Consider the following 9,109-nt stretch of genomic DNA (forward strand, 5'->3'; position numbering starts at 1 on the left):
CCCGGTCACCAGCACCACCTGCTGCCTCCAGAACTTTCCCACCTTCCCAAACCAAAACTCGGTCCCATGAAACACTAATCTGTACAAATCTGATGACTCTAGGCACTGTGTATGAGTAGGATCATCCAGTGTTTGTGCTTTTGGGACTGGCTTGTTTCACTCAACAGGATGTCCTCAAGGGTCACCCATATCTGAGCCCGTATCAGAAGTCACTTCCTTTTTAAGGCTGAGAAACATTCCCCCGTGTGTACATACCACCTTTTGTTTACGTATTCATTGGTCATTGGTCGGTGGACACTTGGGTTCCTTCCAACTTCTGGCTACTGTGCGTAGTGGCCCTACGAAGGAGGGAAAATGCATTTGGTCCCTGCTTTCAGCTCTTTGGGGTGTACACCCTGTAAGTGGAATTTCTGAATCATAGTTCTATGTGCAATGTTTTTGAGGAGCTGCTGTCCCATCTCCCCCTACTGTCTCTTTGGATGTGCAGTTTCTGCACTACTGGAGCGGGAGTGGGGAGTGGGGGGGCTTTAATGGATAGATAGTTCCAGGATGAGCCACCTACCTCCCCGCCCAGGAGGCTAGTCAACATCACAGAGCTGGCTGTTTCTTTGACATGCCCTGCCACAGGAAACTTCTGTTTGTGACTGGGAACCATCGCTTTCTTAGCTCTTGTCACATTTGCCATGTTGCCTAGCAATTAAAAAAAAAAAAAAAAAAGGCAGCCCTAGCCTAGCAGAGTGGTTTTGTACCCATATGCAGAAAGTATATCAAAGCCAGGTGCGGAGGTGGGTGCTGGGCTCACACACAAGCCGGGGATCTCCCTCTCACAGGCCAGCCCCACAGCACAGAGCATTTAAATTCCTGGCTTGGCAAAGTCACAAATTAGATGGCATGAGAGACCACAGGACAGTCAAGGTCACGGACGCAGAGGGTCTGCCGGACTCTGTACTTTTGTGCCTCGGTGTCTTCACAAAAGTTCTTTTTTGGAATCTCCCGGTCATACTGCTGGCAAAACAAAGCCAATGTAGGATGTTGGGAGGGAGCGCATCAGGGCCCAGGGCTTGGAGGAGTCCATGTGACTTGGATCTTTTGAGGCTATCTGTCCAAGACACAAAGTAGGCTGTATGTCCCACTGGCAATTTGCCCAGGAGTTATGCCTAGACTTGGCCCTTTTTGAGGGGAATCTCTCCTTTCTCTACTTGAGAAGGTTTTCTAGGGAGCTTCTGTCCTGCTCAACCCTACTTCCCCGCCAAACAACTGGTCCAAGGTTGGCATCATGGTACCCCACCTTCAGGTCTTACCCTGAGGGTTTTGGGTGGTGGTGTTATTTAAAAAGTTGGGGAAAGAGCCTTTTCCTGTCCCGGTTGCAGAGGTCGGAGGACAGATGCTACCTCAGGCTACCCTTCCTCCCCCCATTCACAGGAGAGGGGCCATATGTAGAAGGTAAAGAGGTCAAAATGCACAGAGAAAAGGTGAGAATGTGCTGATGGTGTTCCAGCCCCTGGTTCCAGCCATTCCTGAGGCCTGTTCCTGAAGGTTGGTTTCCATGAGCCTTTTGCCATTTTTGCTTAACCCAGTGTCAGCTGGTTTCTGCCCTGTGCAACCAGAGTCCAGAGTAAGAAACCATGACTCATGCCAGAGAACCTGATCAGTCAGCTAAGGAATGTTCCAGAACAAAATTTCACATCTCTTGGATTGACTCTGGCACCAGTGGCTTAATTTGGTGCTGGGTCTTCACCACAAGAGGGTGGGGGGGAAGGGCATCGAGGTTTGAGAACATCTCCATGTGTACTTCGGTTCAGGCTTTAGGAGCTAATGCAGCATTTTGGCAAGTGCTTTTCTAATTCTCAGTTGGTGAAAGTGAAATCGCATTGTTCTGAGGAAAATACAAGTGTGCGAACAGTTTACCATAGATCGCTGTGCCTCACATATGGTTCCTTCCTAATTTAGACTTGCTCTGTTTTGTCAGAGACAGCATCTTGCTGTGGCATTTGGCTACTCCATGGGCCAGGAGAGTAAAGAGGGGGACACGTGGGTTGTCTGAGCAAGATATGTGAGACCTTGTGGCAGGAGCCCCCGCAGGGTCCCTCATGGCTCACGAGGCATCAGGCCCCAGAATCACTCATCAGAGCCAGGACTGTAATAACCTGGTACTGAGGGGAGGGCAGGAGGCTGGTAAGACCTCCCTGCTGGCTGAGTGAGACCTTGGGGACCCACGCTTGCTTTCAGAGGGGGCGCAATGAGAGAAAGGGCTCAGGAAGTAGGCTTGAGCCTCAGCATTTATAGCGGTTCTCATCAACCCGTCCCCTGTCCTGGGTTGATGACCTGGTCCCCAGCACTGCTTCTGACTCTTCCTAAAATACAGGGAGATTGGAGTTTCAGATAAATTATTTTTAGTATGTGTTGACCATTGCATCTTGTGTACGTACATATTGTGTTTTTTAAGCTTTCCAGGTAATTCCAACGTGCACAATGCTGAGAACCAGCAGGCGGGGCTAAGTCCAGAGGTCATCAGGGGCAGAGGCATGAAGGCATGGTCCTGTGTGGTACATTTGGGAAGGGGGGGTCACCTGTGGGCACAGAGGACAAGAAGGTGCATGAAGACACAGCAAAGTCATATGCAAATCCCCAAGAGTGAGCTGAAGGATGGAAAGGCCAAGGCGGTCCCTCTGCAGGATGGGTGACATCTTATGTACCGTAGACAGTATCATACTCCGCCCGGATGCCAAGCTTGACCAAAGCCTGGCCATGAAGCCCCAAAAGTTCTCTCTGAGAACTAAAGCAGCAGAGATGCTGAGCCCACTGAATTGTCCAATTATAGCCCCGTGCACCTGCTTTAAGAGCTGTGCAGACAGTTCTGATGTCTCATTTGCGTCCATACCTGGCCCCCAACCCCTGTCTCTGCTCCCCACCATGTTGTAGCTTCTGGGGCAGATCACACTTCATGTCTATCTCCTTCCGTTTGCTGCTAGGCCTCTGGTGCCCTCTTCCTCGAGGAAGAGCATGTTTGGAAATGTTTGTTGGACTTAATTAAGCTTAAAGACTTGGTTGTATGAGACACAAATTTTACAGCATGTGCCCCCCAATTTTAGCATGCATCAGCATGGAGAGCCCCATCTCCAGAGTAACTGATTCAGCAGGTCTGGCATGAGGCTTGAGAATTGGTATTCCTAGAAGTTCCCAGGTGACACTGATGCTTCTGGTCCTGAGACCACACTGTTTTAGCAAGAATGTGGGACGCCTGGGTGGTTCAGCGGTTGAGTGTCTGCCTTCGGCTCAGGGCGCGATCCTGGGGTCCAGGATGGATTCCCACATCGGGCTCCTTGCAGGAATCCTGCTTCTCCCTCTGCCTATGTCTCTGCCTCTTTGTGAGTGTCTCTCATGAACTCTCATGAATAAATAAATAAAATCTTTTAAAAAATGAGAAAATGCTTTCAGTTTAAATAAAGTCAAGGTGGTCGCAACAAATAGAAGCAGAGATTTGGAGTAGAAATGTTGACCAGGTCCTTGGAAGGGCTCCATAGACTCACCAGCCTACAGGCCGAATGATGGAGACTGTGAGGTCATTCTGGCGGAGTACAGTTACAAGGACCCGTGTTTGATCCTCTGCACAGCCTCTTGCTGGCTGTGTGACCTTGGGCAAGTTGTTTAACTTCTCTGAGCTTCAATTTGCTCATCTCTACCATGCAGAAAATACCGACAGCCAACATTTCTGCTGTGCTTAGCTGTATGGATGTTGAGTTGAGTAGTTGGTGGGTGGTTTTTGAGCTGACATGCAGCAGCAACAAGAGGCCATAAGAAGACTTTTCCAGGCAATTGGGATCCCACATCTAAGCTCTAAGGTCCTCAAAGGGCTTCAGGGTGGAATAAAGCCGATGGTTGGTAAAACATTGACTCAGAGCCTGGAGTAGGATAAGCACTTGACCACATTTATAGTAGTTGTTGAAACTGGTGCCTGGACTTGCACCTATAGGTGCGTCCTTGTAGTTGTGCTCAAGGACACCCTAGTACATGTCTTGACTACTGTATGGATCCACAGGATGTCAGAGCCCATGACCCTCCCCATAAAAGGAGGGCCCGTACATAGTATGTTTACACGTCCATCCTTGAGTGAGAAGAGCTTGTGAATATGCATTACCTTCACGCAGGACTTGTTTACAAAACCAGGTCCCTGGGCCTTCTCTTTGGATCCCAGTCTCATCTCATGTGAGGGGCCCTGCAGAGCTGGGAGGAGGAGCAGTAGCCGCAGCCAGGCCAGGGGTGAACCCAGGGAGGCTGCAGGTCCAGGAGGAAACGAGGCTGCGCATGGCGCCATCTAGTGCCCGATGTGACAAGGGTCCAGCAGGACCTTCCAGCTCAGTCTGAAAGGCACAGTTAAGTTCTCCCACTGGTGTGACTGTGGTAGATCCCATTTCTTTGCAATCACAAGGAGGTTGGAAGTGGGCTGGGATCCCAGGAGGGTGCTTTTAAGGAAGGGGCTCTATATAGATGCAGCAAATTTATCCAGAGCCACCCAATAGCCAAAGAGCTGACGGATGGAGAGCTGAGAGGGTCTCGCACAGGAAGATTGCCTTTTCTCTGGAAAACACGGATGTCAGGGGAGCCACCAGCTGTTCGTTTCTTCCTTTCAACTTTACTGCAAGGAGAGAATAAATGGAGATGCTTGACTAGGAACCCAGGTGGGAAAACGAACTGCAAGTGTGTATGAGGTTTTGGTTACACGGTGAGGCTGTTCTCTTTGGGGCCTGAATGTTAGATTAGGAGATGTTTGAATATGGTTAAAGATCTTTTTTTAAAAAAATTGGTACTACCAGGTGTTTGTGTTTTTTAAATGGCTCATCTGTAAATGGGACCTGCTGCAGGGTCTGGGCCCAGCGGCGGGGAGAGGACCTGGCTAGGCTGGTGCAGGGGCTTGAATCTGGCTTCTCTGCTCCCCCAGGGCCATGCGGGCTTTCCAGCCCCAATGAAGTCACCCCACCAGTCAGGTTCTGCTGCAGCAACAGAGAATTGCCTCAGTTTCTCTGTTGGTGTATAAGAGGGCCTCGGCATCTGATAAAGTCAAGGCCGCACAAGCTCCCAGGAGCCCCATGTCACTTCTGGCTTCTGAGGAACTTCGTGTCTGCTCAGGTCACAACCCAAAGGTGCAGTAACCCACCCAGGTGTACAGTCCTGGGCCTTGTCAGTCTAAGGTACGCAGTGCTCGGGCCCCTACTGGATCCTGAGCTTTCACGCATATTCAGGCTGGTGCTTCTCTTGGCTCAAACCTCCCATTTGCCTCTGAAACCTGTTTCACTGGAGAGAAATTTGCTCACATCCCTCACCTCTTCACAGACCCTCCATTTCCTCACCCTGGCTGGAGCCTGGCCCTCCTCTTTTTTAATTTATTTTTTATTTATTTATTTTTTAAATATTTTATTTATTTATTCATGAGAGACACACACAGAGAGAGGCGTAGACACAGGCAGAGGGAGAAGCAGGCTCTATGCAGGGAGCCCGATGTGGGACCCAATCCTCCGTCTTGAGGACCACGCCCTTGGCCCAAGGCGGCGCCAAACTGCTGGGCCACCCAGGCTGCCCCCTGGCCCTCCTCTGAGGATCTTCTTTTCTCCCATTTCTCCTGAGTGGAGACTTCCCATACCTCTGAGCTGGGTGGGCATTGGGCATTGGCTGGTCCTCCTGGCTTCAGTGTCTTGGAAGCAAGCCCACCCTCAAGTGCCGTGCCCCCCACCAAGGCCTATGCCGACTTCCCATCCCAAGGCCATTGCCCAACTTGGAATTCCTGAAGGACTTTGACTTTGTCTTCCTGTCTACCTCTACCTTTCCTGCCCCCTTTCTCTTGCTGCCAGCCCCAGTGGCCCCCAGAAGACCCAGCTAAACCTGAGCCTCAACATCTGCTCATGTCCTCAAGCTGTAAGAGTCTTCTTCGCCTTCACACCACCACTCACACCTGCAGCCAGATCTTACTTTGTCACCATGCAATACTGTTCCACCTCCATGTTCTTCATCTCCAGAATCTCCCCGGACCACATTCCTGTCTCCTTCCATCAAGGCTGGACCCCAAGGTCAAATACTTCCTCATCCAGTCCCTCAATGTCCCTTCTTTGCCCTTGCTATGCTCACTTAGTACCCCCACCCCCAATAGGCTAGGTCTCCTCTGCAGCCTGCAGCCCTAGCCAAGGGCAGTTGCCTCAGCCTACAGTAACCCATGAATGAGATGGAGTTGAGGAGGGGCAGATCTGTCTGACAGAGCCAGGGAGAAGCTTCACCTTGGATATTCAGGGGAAGGATGGTGGAGGCTGGGAGTGATATGTTGGAACTGCAATGAGCTAAAAGTTGGCTCATAAAGCATTGGACCCCCGATACAGAAGGACAGATTGTAGTAATCAGAAGACTCTTCTCCAAAGATATCCAGGGGCCCCAGAGCAAAGACCTCTGCCCTCTGGCATTTAAGGGCTTCCCATAAAATAACTTAAAAACAAGGCTTGCCAGCTGACAAGCTCTACTTATCAACACAGGGCCTCAATCAGCTTTTTATTGGCTCATTTTTTAGTATGTCTAACCCATCAAGCCTCAGCAACACTTAGGAAAATCTGCAACTTGAAAAAGAGAGATCAGGATAAACTGAAATTACCCAGAAGGATAGAGATTCATGATACAGGGAACTGAAGAAAACCTTAAAAAAAAAAAAAAAAACCACACACCTAATTTGTATCCTCAAATATGAATTTCCCCAGGGATCAAGAGTGCTTGGAAATGAAAAATGATTGCTGAAATGAAGAAAAGTGTCCTGGTACATTTGGAAAATAAATCCAAAGAATTTTCCAGAAGGAAGAAAATCAACAAATGTGATATAAGAAATAAACCATAGGCACCATGGAGGGATCAAACCCAGAGATCTGACATCCTACTTTGAAAGTTCCAGAAAATAAAAACAGAAAATGGAGGGGAGATAATTATTTAAAAATGAGACAAGCCAATTTCTCCTGGCAGAAAGACACAAGCCGTTGAGCTGAAAGGACTCGCCAGTGTCCAGCTCGAGGAAATAAGACTGACACGTAGTCATGTCTTTGGGAACAAGCAACAAGGAGATCCTCCCCAAAGTTTCCATGGAACGTACCCTGCTGGGGGTGGGGGGGTGGGGTGGGTGCTGACGGTCTCTGAGGGCTTGACCACCTTCCTTTGGGGAGCCAGTAGCTAAGAAAACCAGATGATGAACCCTTCTTCTCACCCCCACTCTCAAGGAATGTGATGACCAGCTATTTCTCAGCCCTGGGGACTGGCTTGTGGAAACCAGGATTTTTTATTTTAATTATTTAGTTTAAAAAATATTTTATTCAGAGAGAGAGAGAGGAAGCACACAGGGGGAGAGAGAGAAGCAGACTCCCCACTGGGGAAGGAGCCCGATACCGGACTCAGTCCCAGGACCCTGAGATCATGACCTGAGCCAAAGGCAGACGCTTAACCAACTGAGCCACCCGGGTGCCCTGAAATCAATATTTTAAAAAAGCGTATGCAATATCATTCAAGTTTGGACTTAAAAACTGATATACATTTATTTTTAATAGGTGAGAGACACACCAAAGCATTAAAGGTACTTCTCTTATGAGCTTCCTTTCTATAATAAGCACTATGGTCTAGATCAATGGTTCTTGAACTTTGGGGTATGCCCAAATCACCTGGAAATCAAAAAATGCAGAGGCCTGGGCTTATTGAAGCAGGATAGGACCCGGGCCTGTGTAGGTTTCCCCTTTCCCACAACACGAAGCTGATATGATCAGAGTTCAAAAACCACTGACCTAGCTAAAAACTCTGAGACCTACAAACAACAGCGCTGGGTTTGTCATCCATCCTGTCTAAGAGGGTTTCCTTTCCAACCAACAAGCCAATATTGCCACCCAGCCACTGAGAGTGACAAAACATGGCTCATATGTTGGAAGGGAAAGCAATATTTGCTCAGCAATAGCTGTGGTTCACTGTCTTGATCCCTGTCTCCTCTCTCTGTAGCACCAGAATGACAAGGTGGGCTTCTGAGCCTCCTGGAGTAAAGATCAGACCCTCAGCCAGCTCCATGCTCATGGGGCCTAACCTAAATTATCCACCTTCTGCCCCTTAGTCCCTGCCTTTGCTCCCCCTAAAATTGTCCAGGGGAGGGCACCTGGGTGGCTCAGTGGTTGAGCGTCTGCCTTCGGCTCAAGAAGTGATCCTGCGGTCCTGGAATCAAGTCCTGCATCGGGCTCCCCGCAGTGAGCCTGCTTCTCCCTCTGTCTGTGTCTCTCTCTGTGTGTCTCTCAGGAATAAATAAAATCTATAAAAAAAAAAATTTGTCCTGGGGAGAGTGGATGCTAACAAGACAGACTCTCCTTCCCACCGTCACCCTCCTCTGGTCCCTGCCAACTAGATGTCCCAAGCCCTGGGAGTGACCACAATGAGGCCAGCAGGCCCTGTGGGGCCAAGGGAAGGCTGTGTGTTTGCAGGCAGGGGGTGCTATTGCCCTGCCCCTCCCACCTTCCCTTGCCAGGTTCAGCCACTTCTCATCAGGGGTCACCCTGAGCACCGCTAACCATCAAACCATCAGGTGGACCACAGGTAACCACAGAAGCCAAGCGGGGCATTCAGTGATGGGGGAGGCAGGTGGGTGGGGGAGCAGCAGGCAGAGAATCCAACTTCTTTCCCCCCTCAGATTGTTGACAGCACAAACTTTTTAACTGGCTTAAGTCACGAATGGCTCAGCACTGTCTTTCACCTTTCAGATGGCACGTAGTAGCCTTTTCTGGGATACTTTCTTCTTTAAAAAGATTTTATTTATTTAATCATGAGAGACACAGAGAGGCAGAGACTTCGGCACAGAGAGAAGCAGGCTCCCCATGGGGAACCCGATGTGGGACTCGATCCCAGGACCCCGGGATCACGACCTGAGCTGAAGGTGGATGCTCAACCACTGAGCCACCCAGGTGCCCCCTTTTGGGATACTTTCTACCAAAGTGTTAGTCAAGATGGTGTCAGCTGGGCTGCAGTAATTAACCCAGACATCTCAGTGGCTCAACACACGTGGGTTTGTTTATTTATCTATTTATTTATTTAGCTGATGAGAAGTCTGTTGTAAGCCAGG

Source organism: Vulpes lagopus, chromosome 12 (assembly GCF_018345385.1).
Source record: "Vulpes lagopus strain Blue_001 chromosome 12, ASM1834538v1, whole genome shotgun sequence".
Classification (NCBI taxonomy): Eukaryota; Metazoa; Chordata; class Mammalia; order Carnivora; family Canidae; genus Vulpes; species Vulpes lagopus.